The 25,173-nt window shown below is 34.1% G+C and overlaps 1 protein-coding gene across 4 annotated transcripts in view; it reads left to right on the top strand.

Moving 5' to 3' along the window:
- Window positions 1-25,173, top strand: part of Sh (Potassium voltage-gated channel protein Shaker) — a 627,168-nt gene that overhangs the window by 370,726 nt on the left and 231,269 nt on the right. The window lies entirely within an intron of this gene.

Raw genomic sequence — 25,173 nt, 5'->3', positions numbered from 1 at the left:
AAATTGAAGAGACATCAGTCAGTTTTACGACGTAGTTTCCAATCATTGCGAATGAAAAATAATATTGCCACTTTTTTTTTTTTACAAAAGTGCAAGTACTGACAGAAGTGAATACCGACAGATGGCAAATATAAGTGTTCAACATTCATTTGAAACTGGAGAGGCTGATCAAGAATAATGATATACTGCAATGGGGAGTAATTGTAGAGTTTGGCCGGCGTTGTGAAACGTAATGTCTATTCCACACGGTCAAATTTACCTTCAAATTTATTGCTCAAGAAATTTCATTCAATGAATTATTTCAAATTTCTGTTGCTCATGGTTAAATTTTAGTAAAACCCATTTTGGCTAAATGTTGTACACAACTTTTCCCAAATAGAGCAGGTCCTGTTTTCGTCAAATGTTGGATGAAACCAACGAATCAGTGAAGCAGGTGTGTGCAAGGAGCGCTATCTGGTGTGGAGATGTGAAGTTAAAGCAAAAATTGAACATGGCTGACTCTTGTTAGTCTTTTACTAGACGAATGACGATCAGAGATTTCAAGTGATACAATACAAAATATTACTCAAACATAGTGTAGTATCAAATTCACTGCATAGATGGAAATATTGTTTTTTAGAGAAACTGATTAAAAATTTGACCGTGATTAAGGTACCAGTTTCATGAACATTTATCAAAACTTTCAACATATTCACTGTACAATGAATTTAATGAAAAATTTGACTGTGTTTAAGGAACCAGTTTCGTGAGTATTTATCAAAATTTTCAACATTTTACTGAACAATAAATTTAACGAAATATATAACCGTGATCAAGGAACCAGTTTCGTGAATATTTCAAAAGTTTCAAAATATTCACTGTACAATGAATTTAACGACAAATTTAACCGTGATTAAGGAACAAGTTTCATGAACATTAATCTAAACTTTCAACATATTCACTGTACAATAAATTTAACGAAAAATTTTACCGTGATTAAGGAACCGGTTTCCTGAATATTTATCAAAACTTCCAACATATTCACTGTAGAATAAATTTAACGAAAAATTTGACCGTGATTAAGGAACAGTTTCATGAATATTTATCAAAACTTTCAACATATTCACTGTACAATAAATTTAACGAAAAATGTGACAGTGATTAAGGAACCAGTTTCATGAATATTTATCAAAACTTTCAACATATTCATTGTAGAATAAATTTAACGAAAAATTTGACCGTGATTAAGGAACAGTTTCATGAATATTTATCAAAACTTTCAACATATTCACTGTACAATAAATTTAACGAAAAATGTGACAGTGATTAAGGAACCAGTTTCATGAATATTTATCAAAACTTTCAACATATTCATTGTAGAATAAATTTAACGAAAAATTTGACCGTGATTAAGGAACAGTTTCATGAATATTTATCAAAACTTTCAACATATTCACTGTACAATAAATTTAACGAAAAATTTGACCGTGATTAAGGAACCAGTTTCATGAATATTTATCAAAACGTTCAAGATATTCACTGTACAATAATTATAACGAGAATTTTGATCGTGATTAAGGAACCAGTTTCATGAATATTTATCAAAACTTTCAACATATTCACTGTACAATAAATTTAACGAAAATTTTTACCCTGATTAAGGAACCAGTTTCGTGAGTATTTATCAAAACTTTCAACATATTCACTGTACAATAAATTTACGAAAAATTTTACCATGGGCAACAGACATGAGCTTTCCTCACAGAAAATGTGAACATAAAATGTTAATTCTAAATCCATCCTAGTAATAAATTGAGTGTGAATAATGTGAATAAGGGTGGCACTGTGGCTCGAAGGGTTAAGGTGTTAATGGAAGCGAGAAGCTAATGTGGCGCATAATCCCCGGCTGGCCGCTCTCCAAGCGGCACCTCGCACCCAGCATTGCGGCCGTACGGCTGATTTACTGCCCAACTTCGAGATGGCGTCTTTTGTTGAGTCTGCGGCAAGAATGGCCATCTTGTTTTCCGGAAGGCAGAAACTTGGAGCAATGAGTTGTAGCGCCCAGGTACGGGGCTCGAAAGCGCGCACATATGATCAATAGGATTCAATGTTTTGTCCCCTTAAATATTTATATCCTGGGTGAATAAGAGTGCAGCTTTGTAGCTGTATGAAAGCTACGGTCATTGCTTCCAATCCCGCCCCATGAATCCTCCAATCGTTGTCAATGTCTAAGACGGGAGATCCGCCATTGCACCAGCCTCTTCATTGTGATACACTGGTTGCTAAGCTTATCATTAAATCTGAGTGTCATGGCCGTTTCTTACTGAACACCAGTTATGTAATGTTTTACTTCTGACACCAATATTATGTTATGAGCTTAAGTCGATGACTTGTACAGATACACATGCGGCAACCGTGGCGAAAATGTAACTCACGAACACATTGTGGCTCTCAATGATAGCTATGCACTTCCTACCTCCCACAACCCCCACCCTCTCACTCACTGGAGTCAAACTCCGTTCCATTTGTATTTGTCTCTGACTTGCGAGTGGCAGTGGGATTTAATTGACTGTTATACGATTAGAAGAAAGAATATAAAGATTAGAAGTAACGAAGTACTCCAATACAATAAAATATTAATTGACTTACGAAAATACAACTGTCTTCAAATGTATTATTGTACCATCTCAACATTACGCTAGATGGCAGTAGTGTGTTATGTTTAGCTGTTTTGTTGTTATCAGTTGTGCCAACTATGGAATCTTCATTGAACTCTGTGGACCGTTACTAGTCAAGAAGGCTTTGTTGATTCAGTTTCATTTTTATTTAAAAAGTTGCATTCCACTTCAATCATCCGGATCCCAGTAATCAACGTCACTTGACAGATGATTTTCAATAAATCTTAGTATTAAACAATCTCTGATACGTGACTATCCATAATATCATATAGCAGAAGCTATAACATAACCTAAATAATATAAACAAGTGTTAGAAAAGTTTTAATTAGGGATGATGAAATAAGCAAGAAACGTTTTAATTAACGATGATGAAATAAAAAATAAACATGAATAATTTTAAAAGGAACAATTATTGAAAGTACAATTTTCAAATTTGAATGTTTTAGTGGTTGGTGGTTCAGTTGATGTTATATTGGACGTGTGCGTAAAAGAAGTGAACTCGTTGATGTACATGGTGTATCCCTCAACTTATTCAGGATTTCCGAATGGTGCTCTTCATATATGACCAGTGATCTTTATTAATTCTTGTTCTTGAATGCCAATGCGAGTCATATTTGAAACTGCTGTGCATCGACTGGAGTGGTTTGTAATTTTCTGTTTTTTTGACGTCCAGACCAGTGCAGTTTGAAATGTTGGCAAATAAAGAAACAAATGCTAGGGTAGTGATAAAATTAAACACATGCTAGGGACGCGATTAAATTAAACAAATTCTAGGGACGCGATAAAATTGTGCGATAAGCAGTCATGATTGGTTGAAAGACGTGACTAGCCTGGCTTGTATTACAAACGATTACGAAGGAACTCATTATTGTGTTAGTAGAATGTTACGCAAAGTTTCAAATCTATATTTTTAAGAACATTTTTCATTTTTAATATTTAAATGTGTAGAAATATTTAAAGGGGATTTCGATCTTGTTGGCTTGTGAGGCAGATCTGAATTTCCGCGTGCAGATGAAGACAAGAGGCAGACCTGCACCGAACGACCACTTAAACTGCGAGAAATAAACTGTTTACAAAGTAGAGCTACAGACGCGCAGTTGTAGTACGAACACGTGGCCTTCGTGGCTCAACACACAGAGTGACGTGTACGCCACGACTTGCAACAAGTTCTCTGTGAAGCTCATGGACATAATTTACAACACCAAGTCTTGAATTGTTATTGCAAACAAATAAGCGAAGTTTAAATTTACATAAATTAATATGAACTGCTTCTCTCATGTGCCAAGCCACCACTGGAGTGTGAGTATCCGTTCAGTTTTAACCAATCAGAGCAAAATTGTCGATGAGAAGGACTTACTTACTTACTTACTTACTTACTTACTTAATGGCTTTTAAGGAACTGCCATCGGTCCCTATCCTGAGCAAGATTAATCTATTCTCTATCATCTTATCCCTCCTCTCTCAAATCCATTTTGATATTATCCTCCCATCTACGTCTCGGCCTCCCTAAAGGCCTTTTTCTCTAAAGGCCTTTTTCTCTCAGGCCTCCCAACTAACACTCTATATGCATTTCTGATTCCCCCATACGTGTGCCTTCCCTGCCCATCTCAAACGTCTGGATTTAATGTTCCTAATTATGTCAGGTGAAGAATACAATGCGTGCAGTTCTGTGTTGTGTAACTTTCTCCATTCTCCTGTAACTTCATCCCTCTTAGCCCCAAATATTTTCCTAAGCACCTTATTCTCAAACACCCTTAACCTATGTTCCTCTCTCAAAGTGAGAGTCCAAGTTTCACAGCCATACAGCACAACCCGGTAATATAACTGTTTTATAAATTCTAACTTTCAGATTTTTTGACAACAGACTGGATGATAAAAGCTTCTCAACCGAATAATAACACGCATTTCCCATATTTATTCTGTGTTTAATTTCCTCCCGAGTATCATTTATATTTGTTACTGTTGCTCCAAGATATTTGAACTTCTCCACATCTTCAAAAGATAAATTTCCAATTTTTATATTTCCATTTCGTACAATATTCTCGTCACGAGACATAATCATATACTTTGTCTTTTCGGGATTTACTTCCAAACCTATCTCTTTACTTGCTTCAAGTAAAATTCCCGTGTTTTCCCTAATCGTTTGTGGATTTTCTCCTCACATATTCACGTCATCCGCATAGACAAGCATTTAAAAATAACTGAGAAAAATGCATTTGAATTTGTGTTATTGTTCAGTCAACTCTCCGAAGCAGATTTGACGTCATAAGTAATACCAAATAAGGCATTACTCATGAGGCAACAAAGCCAGGAGATAATGGGTTAGGGTAGCCAGTTCTTTCCCCCCCTCCATTGCATACATCGCTGACTTTTGACATGTTACACTAGTTAGACTTCAGATGCATACAAACAATATTGTTCTTCCTCTGACACATATCGTCAAGTGAGATGTTCTTCCTGATAATAGATGTACTGTACATATCGGTCAGAACCTCAAAGGTGCTATATATTACTATGGAACTATTTTTTTATGTTTATTGAAGTTGAAGATTCATAATACCACTTGTGCCACATTTTTACCGAGTATAGATCACACTTTGTCACTTATACCATTTTTTACTCAACCCTTGGATTGTATATCATCACTAGAGATCGGAATCTTAGCTACTACTCTTTGAAGTTAAGTGAGTTCGGAGTTTGTGCAGTGAACCAAATGACGAAGAGTAGTGGTGCCATGTAAATAGACTACTTTAGCATCAAAGACAAGAACCACGTTACGCACATGAGAGAATGTTTTCAACATGTTTTTACAAAAGAATAAACATAGTCTTTGCTGTAAACTTTTAAAATAAACTTTTACTGTATCACAGGCACTATTCTTAACGAAATGTTTAAGCCTGTATTACAACAATCGTTTATTTTTTATTGGATTATTTTACGACGCTGTATCAACATCTAGGTTATTTACCGTCTGAATGATATGAAGGTGATAATGCCGGTGAAATGAGTCCGGGGTCCAACACCGAAAGTTACTCAGCATTTGCTCGTATTGGGTTGAGGGAAAACTCCGGAAAAAACATCACCCAGATAATTTAACTTAAAATGTTACTGTGTCAGAGGCACTACTATTAACAACATGTTTAGCCTATATTAAAACAGTCATTTATGTAAAATTTTAACTTAAAAAGTTACTGTATCAGAGGCACTACTCTTAACAACATGTTTAGCCTATATTACAACATCGTTGTTGTAAAATTTTAACTTAAAATGTTACTGTATCAGAGGCACTACTCTTAACAACATGTTTAGCCTATATTGCAACAATCGTTTATGTAAAATTTTAACTTAAAATGTTACTGTATCAGTGGCACTACTCTTAGCAACATGTTTAGCCTATATTGCAACAATCGTTTATGTAAAATTTTAACTTAAAAAGTTACTGTATCAGAGGCACTACTCTTAACAATATGTTTAGCCTGTATTACAACAATCGTTGATGTAAAATTTTAACTTAAAATGTTACTGTATCGGAAGCACTACTCTTAACAACATGTTTAGCCTATATTGCAACAATCGTTTATGTAAAATTTTAACTTAAAATGTTACTGCATCAGAAGCACTACTCTTAACAACATGTTTAGCCTATATTGCAACAATCGTTTATGTAAAATTTTAACTTAAAATGTTACTGTATCGGAAGCACTACTCTTAACATCATGTTTAGCCTATATTACAACAATCGTTGATGTAAACTTTTAACTTAAAATGTTACTGTATCGGAAGCACTACTCTTAACAACATGTTTAGCCTATATTAAAACAATCATTTATGTAAAATTTTAACTTAAAATGTTACTGTATCGGAAGCACTACTCTTAACATCATGTTTAGCCTATATTACAACAATCGTTGATGTAAACTTTTAACTTAAAATGTTACTGTATCGGAAGCACTACTCTTAACAACATGTTTAGCCTATATTGCAACAATCGTTTATGTAAAATTTTAACTTAAAATGTTACTGTATCAGAAGCACTACTCTTAACAACATGTTTAGCCTATATTGCAACAATCGTTTATGTAAAATTTTAACTTAAAATGTTACTGTATCGGAAGCACTACTCTTAACATCATGTTTAGCCTATATTACAACAATCGTTGATGTAAACTTTTAACTTAAAATGTTACTGTATCGGAAGCACTACTCTTAACAACATGTTTAGCCTATATTAAAACAATCATTTATGTAAAATTTTAACTTAAAATGTTACTGTATCAGAGGCACTACTGTTAACAATATGTTTAGCCTGTATTACAACAATCGTTTATGTAAAATTTTAACTTAAAATGTTACTGTATCGGAAGCACTACTCTTAACAACATGTTTAGCCTATATTGCGACAATCGTTTATGTAAAATTTTAAGTTAAAATGGTACTGTATCAGAGGCACTACTATTAACAACATGTTTAGCCTATATTGCAACAATCGTTTATGTAAAATTTTAACTTAAAATGTTACTCTATCAGAAGCACTACTCTTAACAACATGTTTAGCCTATATTGCAACAATCGTTTATGTAAAATTTTAACTTAAAATGTTACTGTATCAGAGGTACTACTCTTAACAACATGATTAGCCTCTATTACAACAATCGTTGATATAAAATTTTAACTTAAAATGTTAGTTTAATAGGTACGGCACGTAATGAAATGTTCAAGACCATATTTCGATAATCTTTGTTGTAACACTTTCACTTTCAACACCGGCAAAACTGTAACACGTGTATTGCTCTGAATGAAATGTTTAAGCATATATTACAATAATTTTTGCTGTAAAAGTTAACTTAAAATACCGGTACCACTATAACAAATGTACTACCCTTATGTACAATGTACTTTCCAACGAAATGTTTAAAGTGTTTGTCCTCAACTTTGTTGAATGTTGGTATGCACCATCATTTAATACAGATCTCTATTAAATTCGTCTCTTGACACTGAATTACTAGTGCCAGATTCACTTCTTTGCATCAACTTCAAATGGTTTATATATTTTAATACAGTGCTGCTGTAAATACCATCTTTTAGAACATATTATGTCAGTCGTACATAAATTATATACATTTATGTCGCCATTTACACAGACATATTATCTTCCGAATTTCTCTATTCACATCTGTATTTTCGCACTTGTTTTAGGCACCTTTATTTCAACTAGTAGTGCATAATATCATAAACATTGCTAAAGTGATTAGCAGTAGGAAAACTGTTTTGGAGTGACCCTATAGTTGCGCGTTACTTGTTTTTCTTAGCAGGGTGTCTGCTGAAGGCCTCGTGACGTAATGTATATATCTCGTGCATACTTGTACTCATTCCAATGTTGCTGGACTAAGAAAACGGTCTTTAACCATCACTTTCGTCTTGTCGCTCATGATTCGCAATTGTTTCTTCTCAGATAAACAATTCAGAAGGCTGTGGTGGCTTTGCTTCTACTTCTTATGTAATATTTACCGACAAATACGAAAAGAAATAAAACAATGATTTGGAATAAGTTTTTGACTATTCTGCATTGAGAGGATTTACGGGATGCAAGAATTACAAAGCAATAAAATATTGCTCATGTACTGTTAATAAATAAAAAAAAAAAATCGAGGTAGTCTGAATTGCAGACAAACCGCAAATTTTATGAGCTAACACGTCTCTAGGGATGGAATGTTGAATGTAAGACATAAGAATTAAGAAATGCACTCGCATTTAGTAATCATGTATAATCTATATATATATATATATATATATATATATATATATATATATATATATATATATACAATTTGTACTGGTAATGGAAATTACGGGAAAAAGGCTGAACGGATTTTAATAAATGACCCCTCATTTTGAAGCTTGGAACTCAAAGTTTTTCAGAAAAATAGTAGTTTTCAGTGAAATGTCAATTTTTCAACAGAATTTTCCTATTTTCCAAAATCCATCTGTCAGTTTTGAGAACTAGCTAATTGCATTTCAGAATAAAACAAAACACACACTACAGTAAACAATATTACACGAAGGCCATGATCTGCAACAATGCTGATATGTTTAGAGCTCAAATTAAATTGGTTATTAAAAACCTTACTTACTAAAAATAATTTACAGTGGTGTGTAATTTTCTGGGTACAGCTGTGTATTGGATATTAAAAACTACAAAACTTGAGGTGGTTTGATGACATTATTACCATTAGAAATGAAATATTATTGTAGTTAATGCCATTATGTGACTATTTTTCATTAATAATACGTCATATTAATGCTATATTGATGATATGAAAGTGAAACGTTTTGGGGTTATATAAGTAGATGTAGAGAATAACTTAAATTAGATTTTGATTTCTATATTTTACTGAGTGGCGGCTATATAGTATATGTTACTGAAAGCTATAAAACTTACGTAAGATAATAATATTATTAAAAATCAAATATTTTTATAGTTATTAATCACGTGGGGTTGGGTCTTTTGCATATATTTAATGGCGGTGTGGTGTAGATATTTATATGCGTGGTTCTCTTCAGTATTGGCTCGAGAGAGAGTATCTTTCATTATTATGGAAGCAAATAACTTTCAGAATGTCTGGTACTCTTCATTGAAAATAAATCTGAAAAATGTGAATTTGAAGGTCTAATGAACTTAGTTTGCAGCATTTGCTGCACATGCCACTAGTTTTATTTATAACAGGTCTTGTATGGAATCAGTTCAAGCATGTCGGTTGCTATAGTAACCATCGTGCTCTATCGTTTGCTACCCTTGCTTATAAGCCAGCTCCCATTCGTACTGTGCTGCATATGCCTCGACATTTTTAATTTTATCGTTTCTCACTTTCAATCGCGAATATTTCTAATTTAACTTATCGACTGCTGATTGTTGCTCAATTGAGATTGTAACGTGGATCGTTACGAATCGTTTGATATTACTGCGAACGTTCTACCGCTTCAACTCAAGGTCATGTTGGATACACTGATCCTTCGTCTGTGGATCGCCGTTTACATCATTGGACTATGTTGTGCACAGATAGTTTAAAAATTTAAGCGCGAATATATTGGCCTGAAAATGTGTGGGTCGAGTTTTTGGGATGGTATTCTGTATTGGACCAAACTTATAGACTTATTCACGTCGAAAGTGATTGAGGTGAATCTCTATAATCACGTGAAACGTCTATGCTGTTCGTGATTGTTATTGTGAGCATGGTTGGGATTGTAAGGAAGTTTGGGATTTGAAATACGGTTTCATATTTATTTTCCTTCTCTGACTATGTACTCCCCATATCTACATATATATATATATATATATATATATATATATATATAATTTGAACTGGTAATGGAAATAACGGGAAAACGGCTGAACGGATTTTAATGACAGGATTTTCAGAAAAATAGTAACTTTCAGTGAAACGTTAGTTTTCCTACATAATTTTCCTATTTTCCAAAATCCATCTACCGTCAGTTTTGAGAACTAATTGCATTTCAGAATAAAACAAAACACACACTATGATAAACAATAGTCTATTACACGAAGGCCATGACCTGTAGGATTGCTGACATATTTAGAGTTCAAATTCAATTGGTTATTAAAAACTTCAAGACTTACTAAAAATAATTTACAGGTCTGATTCTGCGGTGTGTAATTTTCTGAGTACAGCTGTGTATTGGATATTAAAATCTACAGAACGTCAGGTGGTTTGGCGGCATTATTATCATTAGAAATGAAATATTATTATAGTTAATGCCATGATGTGACTATTTTTCATTAATTATACATACTAATGCTATACTGATGATATGAAAGTGAAACTTTTGAGTTGTATAAGTAGATGTAGAGAATACCTTAAATTAGATATTCATTTCTATAATTTACTGACTGGCGGCTATTATATAATATATATATATAATATAAACTACAAAATTTACGTAAGATAATATTATCAAAAATCAAATATTTTTATAGTTATTAATTAAGTGGGGTTGGGTCTTTTTCATATACTTAATGGCGGTGTAGTGTAGATATTTATATGCGTCATTCTCTTCAATATTCGCTCGAGAGAGCGCAAAAATTAGTTCCTAAGGAAAGACCAAAAGGTATTACTTACTGATAAAATAAGAAGCCTAGAAAATTATGTAGTCTCCAGATCATTTCAGCAAGATCTCTTAGCAGGATAAAATTATTTTACCCTCTACATTTCAAGCTCTACATGCAGCAGCTATACCAAGATGCTATGTCTATTGTTCGAAAGCATAGCAAACCTGACATTTTCTTAATTTTTACCTACAATCCACAATGACCTGAAATAGCTATTGCTGTACTCCTGCATGAAAAACCCACTGATCGTCCTGACATTGTTACTTGCGTTTTCGCGTTAAAACTCAAAAACTCAAGGTGGTTAGGTTCAAGAAAAAGTATTTGGCATAAAAAAAACATTCAGAGGGAGTATGTTTCATTATTATGGAAGGAAATAACTTTTAAAATGTCTGGTATTCTTCATTGAAAATAAATATAAAAAAAAATTTATTTGAACGTCTAATGAACTCAGTTTGCAGCATTTTCTGCAAAAGCCACTAATTTAAATTTAAAAAGGTTGAACCTCCTCGTTAACTATTCATATTGTCTTCCGCATTCCATGAGACTTAGTTTCCAGACAACAATTCAATGGATAGTTGAAACGATTCACACATCAGATGACGTCAATGAGTTGTTTGAAATTGTAATGAATAATAATATGTCATTACCTACAGACAATTGGATTCACTTGGAACTTAATACCACAGTTAAGTACTTTGTAATTAAAGTATGTTAAATTAACTACTGCTATATCATATGTCTACTCCACTTGTTTACATTGCGATATCTCCGATATTTTGCAAGACGATATACATACGTACGAATAAATGAAAAGTAAACAAATTCAAAGTGAAGACAAAATGTGAAGGAAAAAAATACAATTCTAGCAAGTTACAGAAGTTCAGTTTGCTGTATGGGATTCAAAAGCGATCCTTTAACAGATTAGTCATCAAAAATTTATTATCCTGAGATTATATTTTTAATTCAGTTGCAAATTAGATGAAAAAGACACAACTGAAAAAGTTAGAAAATATAAAGAAATAGTACAAACACAAACAGAATGACTCTTGACCAGGCTTCGAGACTTCGAACCCAATAGAGCAGTTCAGTGGGAAATCCGCATAACGGCGTACTGAGTATAGTGGTAAAGCGTACAGTGGGTGGGGGTACTGTAGAATGAATGCCAACAAATACGCAAAGGAAAACGCTCTGGATTTGAAGGTTCTGACGAATAATTTAGTTTTCATACAAACTGTGTCTGAAACTATTACACGGTTAGAAAAGTCAGAGCAAGAGATGCCGGAAGCCCTCAAATTAATTGAGAAAATGACACAGAGAATTAATGAGACACAAAGTACACCGGTTACTGAACGTGTGAAACAGAAGTGGAAATCAATTTTAAGTAAAAATAACGGATATCGAACATTGTGTAAGATAAACAGCAAATTAGTGGACATAGAGTCACCCGAGAATAAAGGACTGTCTCTTAGAGACTGCAATGATGTTAGGTTTTTTCGTTTTGTTCCTATCACGTCATGCGACGTAGAATGTAGCTTTTCACAGTACCGAAAAAGATTTACGTTTGAGACACTGAGAATGTATCTTGTAGTACATTGCAATTCGGTACTGTAACTGCACTTCCTAAAGACGACCAATGGGATAAATGAAAAAATTAAAATTGCTACATGCTTATTTCCACCATTAACACTGTGTATAATTAAACACAAATGCTTATAAAAGACAGGAGAATAAATGCTTTTCACATTATTTTGACATTGTCATTGTGTAATGTATATTTACTTTCAGAATATACATATGTGTTTCCCCATACTACCGTACTCTACTCTAAATAGCAACGTTGTTACCTCAACACATTTTTAACTTTTCACTACCTGCAGCGAGTCAACAACCTATAGTGCATGCACAGTAAACTTATTGTATCGGGTCCAAAGTCTCGAAGCTTGCTCATGAGTCGACAGAGGAGAAGAAAAGTATATTCTATTATCCATGTGCTAAAAAGGATAAATGTTCATCTCCCCTCTTGCTTAAAAAAGTCCCTTGTGCAGACACTTGTATTTCCCTATTTTGACTATGCTGACATTTTACTGACTGACCTCTCCAGCGACAACAAAACGAAACTTCAACTTGCTCATAATTTGTGTGTACGTTTTGTAAGCAATGTTCGTAAATATGATCATATTACCCCATCCCTGGAAGCAATATGTTGGCTTAAACTAGATAAGAAAAGAAATTTACATTCACTTCTCCTTCTCTTCGAAATCTTGAATTCTTCTATTCCTTCGTACCTGTCGTCTCGCTTCACTTACCTTTCTTCCCACCATAATCTGAACACACGCTTTCGCCATGAAACAATACTAACAATACCATCCCATCGCACCTCCTCATACTCATCCTCTTTCACAATAGCCCTGCCAAGACTCTGGAATTCGTTACCTGCTAGCATCAGGGACTTACTTACAAATGTCCTTTAAGGAACCCAGAGGTTCATTGCCGCCCTCACATAAGCCCGCCATCGGTCCCTATCCTGTGCAAGATTAATCCAGTCTCTATCATCATATCCCACCTCCCTCAAATCCATTTTATTATTATCCTCCCATCTACGTCTCGGCCTCCCCAAAGGTCTTTTTCCCTCCGGTCTCCCAACTAACACTCTATATGCATTTCTGGATTCGCCCATACGTGCTACATGCCCTGCCCATCTCAAACTGCATCAGGGACTGTCGAAATAAAATTGAATTCAAACTCAAACTTACTAGGCACTTGGCCAGTAATTGAGACTCGTTCAGATATGGTTTTCTTGTAAATAGTTCTCTTAATCTATCACAAAATATTTCAATATCCGGTAATTTCATTACTATAGATTTTTGTTATTGTAGGTTTAATTTGTAATTGAGTAAATACAAAAATATTCTTTGTTCTTAACTTCTATGGTAAAACGTCTAGCTTTCATTAATCAGGTAATCTTGTCGTACTTTAATTCTTATTGTAATTGTAATTGTAAATTTAATACTAATTGTAATTTTATTGTTCATATTATAGTTGTAATCCCCTGGTATAGGGCAGAGAAGACCTGACGGCCTTATCTCTACCAGGTTAAATAAATAAATACTACTAAAAAAAAAGGTGATAGATGACTGGAATCATAATTAAAATTCTTCTGCGAAGATGTGATGTGCTCAATGATTTAGATAACATTTCTGGCCTGAAATCTTCAATTGTAATTTGATTTTTTTGTTCAGCGATTTTCAACAGTAATCTCACTAGACGTTTTGATTTATCTAGAGAAAATCAAAACTCGAGTGGGATTTAATTGACTATTACACGATTAGAAGAAAGTATATAAAGATTAGAAGTAACGAAGTACTCCAATACAATAAAATATTAATTGACTTACGAAAATACAACTGTCTTCAAATGTATTATTGTACCATCTCAACATTACAAATATTACGCTAGATGCATGCTAGATGGCAGTAGTGAGCAATGCCCTCTCGTCGAGAAGTTTTCGATCTCTTATACACGATGGCAATGTTACTAGTCAAGAAGGCTTTGTTGATTCAGTTTCATTTTTATTAAAATGCAACATTCCACTTCACTTATCCGGATCCCAGTAATCAACGTCACTTGACAGATGATTTTCAATAAATCTTAATATTAAACAATCTCTGATACGTGACTATCCATAATATCATATAGCAGAAGCTATAACATAACCTAACTAATATATACACAAGTGTTAGAAAAGTTTTAATTAACGACGATGACATAAAAATTAAACATGAATAATTTTAAAAGGAATAATTATTGAATGTACAATTTTCAAATTTGAATGTGGTTGGTGGTTCAATTGATGTTATATTGGACGTGTGCGTAATAGAAGTGGAACTCGTTGATTTAGGCCTACATGGTGTATTCAACTTATTCAGGATTTCCGAATGGTGCTCTTCATTTATTTGTAAATCGGATTTCAGAAGATGCATAGGTATGACCAGTGATCTTTATTAATTCTTGTTCTTGAATGCCAATGCGAGTCATATTTGAAACTGCTGTGCATCGACTGGAGTGGTTTGTAATTTTATATATATTTTTGACGTCCAGACCAGCGCAGTTTCAAATGTTGGCAAACAAAGAAACAAATGCTAGGCACGCGATAAAATTAAACAAATACTAGGGACGCGATAAAATTAAACAAATGCTAGGGACGCGATAAAATTAAACAAATGCTAGGAACGCGATAAAATTAAACAAATGCTAGGGAAGCGACGAAATTAAACAAATGATAGGGAAGCGATAAAATTAAACAAATGCTAGGGAAGCGATAAAATTAAACAAATGCTAGGGAAGCGACGAAATTAAACAAATGCTAGGGAAGCGATAAAATTAAACAAATGCTAGGGAAGCGACGAAATTAAACAAATGCTAGGAACGCGATAAAATTAAACAAATGCTAGGAACGCGATAAAATTAAAGAAATGCTAGGGACGCGATAAAATTAAACAAATGCTAGGGACGCGATAAAATTAAACAAATGCTAGGAACGCGATAAAATTAAACAAATGCTAGGGACGCGGTAAAATTAAACAAATGCTAGGAACGCGATAAAATTAAACAAATGCTAGGGACGCGATAAAATTAAACAAATGCTAGGGACGCGATAAAATGAAACAAATGCTAGGAACGCGATAAAATTAAACAAATGCTAGGGACGCGATAAAATTAAACAAATGCTAGGGACGCGATAAAATTAAACAAATGCTAGGGACGCGGTAAAATTGTGCGATAAGCAGCCATGATTGGTTGAAATACGTCCTTTCGTACCGTTTTATTGGTCAAAAGTAGTGTGACGTAGTAAGAGTGTAATAGTCAAGTTAAAAATGTTTTATAGGGTGGTGGTGTGGTTGTAGGCTGCAGTGAAGAGCGATTGCATAGGGAGAACGTCAAGTTCTGAGATCAGAGATCTGATCACAAAGTGACGTGCGCCCTTAGCCCGCTGGGAGCAGCCCTGATGTTTTAATAGCTGCTTTTGTTCGACGTCCCACAGCCTTGATTGGATCATGAAGACCGTTTGGCCAAAGTCCATCTGGCGCTCCTAGACGAGACAATAGGCACGCTAGGAACTTGGCCTAATTTAGGCGCACCGCAGGCTCCTAGTGGCGACTCTTCGCGTGTTACGTACTGACTGATTAACTGATCCACATTTAATTAAGCATTAAATTGGGAAGGTGGTAATACAGGTTTGTGTACTTGAGGAATTTGCGAGAAGGCACGCATCTGCGTTGAGAGTTTTCGCTTCCCTGACTTGTAGTGTCTGGGTCTGTCGGCGACGGTTTTTTACCGAGAAGATTCGGTTCGATTCCTGAGGGGATTCTGTGAGATTCTGGTGGGGAAAGGAAGTCGAGAGGATAATTTCTTTGTTGGGGTATTTCTTCATTTCTGTGTATAGTCGCTAAGTCTGTGAGTTAATATCTTTGTAGAAATAACATAATTTACTTTAAATTTTCTTCCCATTCTACAGATGGCCCACTTAACTCTTTCACCTCCGATAGCTTGTGAAATATTTCAGATATGCACAAACCGATTACAAATTAAATTACATCGAAAAGGACATCTGATACACGTAATGCATTTTTTGTACATGAAATAATTTTCAAGATATTTATTTATTTATTTATTTATTTACTTACTTATATATTTATTTATTTATTTATTTACTTGTTTGTTCGTTCGTTCGTTTATTTATTTATTTATTTACTTATATATTTATTTATTTATTTATTTACTTGTTTGTTCGTTCGTTCGTTTATTTATTTATTTATTTACTTATATATTTATTTATTTATTTATTTATTTACTTGTTTGTTCGTTCGTTCGTTTATTTATTTATTTATTTACTTATATATGTATTTATTTATTTATTTACTTGTTTGTTCGTTCGTTCGTTTATTTATTTATTTACTTATTTATTTATTTATTTATTTACTTGTTTGTTCGTTCGTTCGTTTATTTATTTATGTATTTACTTATTTATTTATTTATTTATTTATTTATTTATTTATTTACTTACTTATATATTTATTTATTTACTTGTTTGTTTGTTCGTTCGTTTGATCGTTCGTTCGTTCATTCGTTCGTTTATTTATTTATTTATTTATTTATTTATTTATTTATTTATTTATTTATTTATTTATTTACTTGTTTCTTTGTTCGTTCGTTTATTTATTTATTTATTTACTTATTTATTTACTTATTTATTACTTTGCTAATAATTGTAACATAAAATATAATATACAGAAAAACCTTAGCTCGCCCCTGAAAGAGTAGAACTCGTGCTCAGGGGCGGATTCCTGAATTGAAATTAATAATTATACAATACAATTTGTCTTATGTCTGCTATGCAATTATAGTATATACATTTAAATTTACAATTTTTCAATTTTTATAAAATCCATACATAACTTTTAAAATTTAATACTAGAACTATTCGAATTGACAAGTTTAGTATATTTAAATATAAATTTGTTTTATATTCTTGGGCCTAAATTACTACTACGATTAAATACTGTAACAGTGTTGCATTTTGGTTCAAACAATCTTAAAGAATTCATACCTTTTGTTTCATAACTATGAGAATACATTTCAAAATTATTTCGATTTTTATGTATGAATTTTATTAATACAATATAATAAATTTGTCTTACGTTAAGTACATTAAAGTCTAGAAACAAATTTTGAGATGGAAAATCAATAGGTTTATGACGACATATTTTAATTATTTTCTTCTGTAATAAATAAAGTGGATTAAAATTGGATTTAAATGAGCTACCCCATCCTATAATTCCATACGTAATTACCGATTGAAATAAAGTTAAATATATTGTGCGTAATAAACTTATTGACAAGTAATTCCTCAATAAAACAAAATAATATACTATTTTACGTAATTTATTACAAAGGTAATTAATGTGTTGGTTCCATTTCAAACGATTATCGAAAATTATGCCTAAATACTTAACTTCAGAGGACTCTTTAATAATCGGACATTTACACTGTATAAGACAACAATCAGAATTATGTAATTTAATACTTAAATTTTCTCTTAATTTTTTTTTTTTTTTCAAGATTTATTTTAGGTCGCATAACTGCATGGTCTTTTTGCGACCACAATATTCATATACAGAACAATGCAAGACAAGCAGTGATGATTACAAACAAGATACACAATATATTACAATGTATCTAGAGGTAAAAAAAATAATAATAACCTCTTAAATTTTCTAATGAGGACATTAATAAAATTTGTCTAATGGTATTGAGAGATTCATTATCCATTTTACATAATCACTTGTATAATAGTATGTAATTCTTTTTTCACTTCGTCCCATTACTCTTCAATGTATTTTCATCTCATGTTTCTCCGAAATCAAACTGTACTTTATTTTTAAATTTATCATTGTTCCGTATTCTCTCCGCAATCATATTGTATTTTTAATTTAACCTCTGCTTTGTATTCTGGATCCTAGTGGTCAGCCGTAGATTTTGGCCACATGTCCCAAATTGTGGAATTTGTTGTAGATGTAGGAAGTTTGTTACATTTTTTCAGATAATGAGAATGGAATAATTATGGTTTTTTTTTTCGTTGATAGAAAGATAATTCATGTCAAAGCATTTTTTTATTAATTTAAGTCCATTATTTGGGTTATTATATGCATCATACCAGGTTTTTCCACCAAAAAGTAAAATTGTGTCATCTGCATAAGAATAGTGAACACCATTGTATTGTTGTAAGTCCATTTTTAATAAGTAATTAATATATATTAAAAATAGAATACAATACAATGGATTCTGATACGGCTATATAATGCATTATGACACATTACAAGCAGCTTCTTAGGAAAGGATGCTTTGGACACTGGTGTCAACGCTGCCAGTTTTTAATTATTATGTAAATAGTACCAGTAAATCTCTTTCATTGTAATGTATTCATAAACGTGCGAACTAGGAGTACAATTATGACTTTAAATGATAACTACCATTATAAACACACCAAATTTACCTATATTAAAAATGTAACTGTTGTCAGCTAAAGAAAATTGGCAAGGTCATTCATAGACCAGAGGTTGCAACGTGGTTCTTTCTTCCACTGTATTGTTTTACATCAGATTTTGGCTTCAGCACAGATTTATAAATGGAATCATCGTTATATAAATACACGAAAATAAGTTATTTATTATTTCAGTTTATGTAATAATAGGTGGGTCTGTCACATCTACTAAGGCCACTAGCCAATGTAAACTTACTGATTCTGTTCTTGTTAAATATTTGCATGTTAAGATTTAGGATATCTGCAAATATTTGTGTACCCTTGAAGATTAGTGACTTTAGTTCGAAAGATCCAGAGTTTTTATTATATATTTATTTATTTATTCTGGTGTAGTTAAGGCCATCAGGCCTTCTCTTCCACACCACCAGAAATACAAACACAATAACAGAAATAAAAAGGAAAAAAAAACACTACAATAGTGCATTATGCAACGAGCCTATAATGATAGTAATTAAGACGCAAGTATGAATGTTTATGAAACGAGCGCAAGCGAGTTTCATAATATTCATACGAAAGTCTTAATTACTATTATAGGCAAGTTTCATACGACTTTTTATGCTCGACCATATTTCTAACTTGAAATTATTCAGATGTATACATTTTATTTGTATCTGACAAGATCGGAACTGACCTTGTTCTAGGTCGTGAATTGTGAGATGTGCGCAGACGCGAAAGTATTGATTTTTTCCGAGGAACAATAATGTCATTGACCTTGATGTAGTCCCGTTAAACTTGATATAACCTTGATTATTGAATTCGGCATTGAAAAACGAGATGACAAATTGAATTTATTTGAATATTATTTACAATTAACGCTAATTATTATAGTAACAGAACATAACCTTCTGCGACAGTATTGGATTTCCATCCTTCGTGACTTTTCGCTAATTCTCTTTCGATTGCATATCCGAGAATAATCGATACTTGCGGTTTTATAACGGTACAAAGGTGACTTGTCATTGGCTGAACACCTGTAAGCTGAGTTGTCATTGGCTGAACACCTGTACTTTAATGAGTAGGTGTACTTTGACATGCATTAAAGGTCTGCTACCAGGTGTATAATTACTACATTTCGGCATGGTCGAGCATAAACAAAACAAAGCCACACAAAAATATACACAGGTTGGTCACACAAACTTTAAATGAGTGATTAAGTATAATTAATTGTATCCTAACTAATTAACATAAACAAGAAACTTGCAATTTTAATCTAGAGTAAAAAACACAAATCAAACTTCTAGCAATACCTAAAAAGAAATAAACAAGACAAAATTGTCCAATTTAATTTTGAATTGTGATCAAGTCCGGCAGTCCCTGACGTCATTAGGTAACGAATTCCAGGGACGAGGTATTTCTACAGTGTAGGAGGATGAGTAATAGAAACGTTCTATGATGAGGGATAGAAAGAAGTCCACACCTGTGGAGTAACGGTCAGCGCGTCTGGCCGCGAAACCAGGTGGCCCGGGTTCGATTCCCGGTCGGGGCAAGTTACCTGGTTGAGGTTTTTTCCGGGGTTTTCCCTCAACCCAATATGAGCAAATGCTGGGTAACTTTCGGTGCTGGATCCCGGACTCATTTCACCGGCATTATCACCATCTCATTCAGACGCTAAATAACCAAAGATGTTGATAAAGCGTCGTAAAATAACCTACTGAATTAGAAAAAAATTAGATAGAAAGAAGTGCTTGATGTTGGTTTCGAAGAGTTGTAAGAAATTGAAAGCGCGATAACAGATAATTCGGAGTAGAAGTATGCACGATTCTAAACAGAGGAGACAGTGAATGTATTGTTTTTCGTTCCTTCAGACGCACCCATGAAAGTAACTGGAGGGAAGGTGTTATATGGTCAAATTTACGAGTATTGCAGATGAATCGTATGCACACATTATGAACACGTTGTAGTCTCTCAGCTGAGAGTGAACTTACATTAGTTAGCAAGGAATCGCGATAATCAAAATGGGGCATTACAAGCGTCTGAATAAGATTCTTTTTTAGACTAAGTGGTAGAAATTCTTTCATATGCAACAAGAAGTGAAGTTGAGAAAATATTTTTTTGCAAGTGTGTGTTACTTGTAAGTATATGATTATGTCTCGTGATCAGAATATTGTACGAAATGGAACTATAAAAGTTGGAGATTTATACTTCGAAGAGGTGGAAAAATTAAAATATCTTGGAGCAACAGTAACAAATATAAATGACACTCGGGAGGAAATTATACGAAGAATAAATATGGGAAATGCCTGTTATTATTCGGTTGAGAAGCTTTTGTCATCTAGTCTGCTGTCAAAAAATCTGAAAGTTAGAACTTATAAAACAGTTATATTACCGGTTGTTCTGTATGGCTGTGAAACTTGGACTCTCACTTTGAGAGAGGAACAGAGATTGAGGGTTTTTGAGAATAAGGTTCTTAGGAAAATATTTCGGGCTAAAAGGGATGAAGTTACAGGAGAATGGAGAAAGTTACACAACACAGAACTGCACGCATTGTATTCTTCACCTGACATAATTAGGAACATTAAATCCAGACGTTTGAGATGGGCAGGGCATGTAGCACGTATGGGCGAATCCAGAAATGCATATAGAGTGTTAGTTGGGAGGCCAGAGGGGAAAAGACCTTTAGGGAGGCCGAGACGTAGATGGGAAGATAATATTAAAATGGATTTGAGGGAGGTGGGATATGATGGTAGAGACTGGATTAATCTTGCTCAGGATAGGGACCAATGGCGGGCTTATGTGAGGGCGGTAATGAACCTCCGGGTTCTTTAAAAGCCAGTAAGTAAGTAAGTGTTACTTGAGTGTTCCAATTTAGATTGCTATCCATAAAAATGCCAAGATTTTTAACTGTTTCCTGTATTTAACAATAATCCCATTCAGTATTATATGTGGTATAGTACCACAATCAAGAGTGCTTCGTAGAATTCGCATTGCTATAGGCTAACAGCTTTCTTCCGATTGTGTGTATTTCCCTTGCAAGTCTTATCTCATACCGGAATTGTCTCAACTCTTTGGAACCGGGCTAAGATGGGGTTCCCTGTTAACATTGTGGGTTTGTTTGAAGTGCTGAACTATCTGGCCCATACAGAAGTGCATACTGAAAGCTGTTTTATAGGACGAGTGCAATTTATTTGAGGAACACTTGAAGCAGGTACAGAAATACCTCACCCACAGCGCCACAATCACCACAACTATGACCTCAAATTACTCATCTTGTTGGCCGGTATAAGAAAACGGTCGCCGCTCATTTACAATAAATTATGTACGCCCTTTGACACGGAAATTTGTCGCTGTTCAGAGACTAAACCCCACCTTGGAACCATCGTGTGCCTTGTGTTTACAAGAGTGTGTCTTACATAGAGGGATTCGAAGCCAGGTCTTTGTAACGAGAAGACAGCTAAGCTATAAAGACATCTCGGGTTATATTTCGTTTCGTGACATGCAGAATTGTCTTCATCCTCGGACTTCGATGCTTAATATTTCCGCGTGGGAATCTCGCATTATTTGAACGACACATAAAAATTCATGCTACAGGAGAGCGAACATTTTCCGTGTCAAAGTCGTGCAATTCTAGTAATCATTACTGTTTTAAGTACATAGCCTATTGGACAAGTTGACTTACATAAATGACTGAATGATGAGTCAAAATGAGTATTTCAAAATAGATATAAACGCATTTTCACCTGAAATAAAAGAAAAATTTTCCAATAGAGATATCTTCCTTCAGCAAGATCTGAGCATACATTCATATTTCTCCAAAAGTAATGAAGTATTAAATTAAATTCAATTCAGTAGGCTATGTCAGGAAACTCTTCAGATTTTAAGCTCCAACAGATCTAGAGCAGAAACTAAGGATACACTTTAGATTCAAAGACAAACTTAATATTCTTTAATCCTTTCACATAACCGGACACACTATTTGACGTCATTTCTCTCCACACCATCACGTCCCTTTATGTGACTCCAGGGTTGTACAATTCCCTTACTTACTTACTTACTATCTTACTTACTTGCTTACTGGCTTTTAAAGAACCCGGAGGTTCATTGCCGCCCTCACATAAGCCTGCCATTAGTCCCTATCCTGAGCAAGATTAATCCATTCTCTATCATCACATCCCACCTCCCTCAAATCCAATTTAATATTATCTTCCCATCTACGTCTCGGCCTCCCTGAAGGTCTTTTTCCCTCCGGCCTCCCAACTAACACTCTATATGCATTTCTGGATTCGCCCATACGTGCTACATGCCCTGCCCATCTCAAACGTCTGGATTTAATGTTCCTAATTATGTCAGGTGAAGAATACAATGCCTGCAGTTCTGTGTTGTGTAACTTTCTCCATTCTCCTGTAACTTCATCCCTCTTAGCCCCAAATATTTTCCTAAGCACCTTATTCTCAAACACCCTTAACCTATGTTCCTCCCTCAAAGCGAGAGTCCAAGTTTCACAACCATAAAGAACAACCGGTAATATAACTGTTTTATAAAAATTATAAATTTTAGATTTTTTGACAACAGACTGGATGATAAAAGCTTCTCAACCGAATAATAACAGGCATTTCCCATATTTATTCTGTGTTTAATTTCCTCGCAAGTATCATTTATATTTGTTACTGTTGTTCCCAGGTATTTGAATCTTTTCGGATCGGGCAGAAGTGAAGATTGAATTTACAGTACGTAAGGCACTATTTTATAGAGTAGGTACAGAATTATTTCAACATGAGTTACTAGTACGAAGGACGAAACTGGTAATTGGAATTACTTACAATAATCTATAGTGCCATAATATGCACATTAGAACTGAAGCCTGTATCGAAATGAACGGCCACCATTTTTAAAAATCTGTTTAAATATCCATATTATGATTAGGCCTATTTTTCAATCTAACTTCATTCTCTATATTGTACGCTAATGTGCTGTAGACAGTATAATATACACTGCATAATGAATACGTCCACATGGACAGCTCAGTTCGTGAGTAAAAACACTCATTGTTAATACTATACTGTATTTCGATTAAACAAAAACCTAATGAAAGTTATCAAACTCAAAATCGCGATATTTCCTAGTTTACGTAAATGGATGAACGACTTTTGTTCCCTCCTATAGTTAGTAAAGTGATTTGTTTCTGTATTACGCCAGTATCATCGAACTCCAGTCGTGGAAGGGGAAAGCAAGCGGTATTTCCGGTTCTCAATCGTTGATTCAAAGGTATAGGCAGGTTAATATTAGAAATGTTAGTAAAAATAAAATGATGTCCCTCTACAATTCACTGAACTGAGTGCTGGGTAGCTTTCATCTTCTATTGCTCTAGATTTCTGAGTGGCCAATAAAATATGGAGACTTTTCACTTCATGATATCCATCGCTCAAAGATTGGAGCGGCACTGCTTGGTCCTTGCTCAGCATGCCGCAAGGTCACCGTTTAAAAAGCCACACAAAGCCAGTTCCGATTTCTTACCGGGATCGAACCCGATTCTCTTGGATCTGTAGCCTATAGACGCTTCTGCTTGAATCAAAGTGCTTAATTGGAAAACATGTCGTATAATTTGTTTACAAAGTTGGCACCTCTGAAGCAAGGTCAACATTATTTAGGTTGCTGCTTGAACTGGGGTCGTGCCAGATTGTCTGATTCATTGTTGTGTGACAACGCTCAGTACGTAGAAGAGATGGGCACTGGGAATTCACTTGGGCCGTTTTTGTTCTAAGATATGTCCGCAGTTCGTAAGCAATGTGGCGTTTTGCTGAAGCTTTCAAGGGAGAAAATGTTATTTAAGAGACTTTCGGAGATATACTTACTTACTTACTTACTTACTTACTGGCTTTTAAGGAACCCGAAGGTTCATTGCCGCCCTCACATAATCCCGCCATCGGTCCCTATCCTGTGCAAGATTAATCCAGTCTCTATCATCATAATCCACCTCCCTCAAATCCATTTTAATATTATCCTCCCATCTACGTCTCGGCCTTCCCAAAGGTCTTTTTCCCCTCAAGCCTCCTAACTAACACTCTATATGCATTCTTGGATTCGCCCATACATGCTACATGCCCTGCCCATCTCGAACGTCTGGATTTAATGTTCCTAATTATGCCAGGTGAAGAATAAAATGCGTACAGTTCTGTGTTGTGTAACTTTCTCCATTCTCCTGTAACTTCATCCCTCTTACCCCAAATATTTTCCTAAGCACCTTATTCTCAAATACCCTTAACGTATGTTCCTCTCTCAAAGTGAGAGTCCAGTTTCGCAACCATAAAGAACAACCGGTAATATAACTGTTTTATAAATTCTAACTTTCAGAT

This window comes from Periplaneta americana, chromosome 7 (genome assembly GCF_040183065.1).
Source record: "Periplaneta americana isolate PAMFEO1 chromosome 7, P.americana_PAMFEO1_priV1, whole genome shotgun sequence".
NCBI classification, from domain to species: Eukaryota; Metazoa; Arthropoda; class Insecta; order Blattodea; family Blattidae; genus Periplaneta; species Periplaneta americana.
This window is presented reverse-complemented; position numbering and strand designations above follow the sequence as displayed.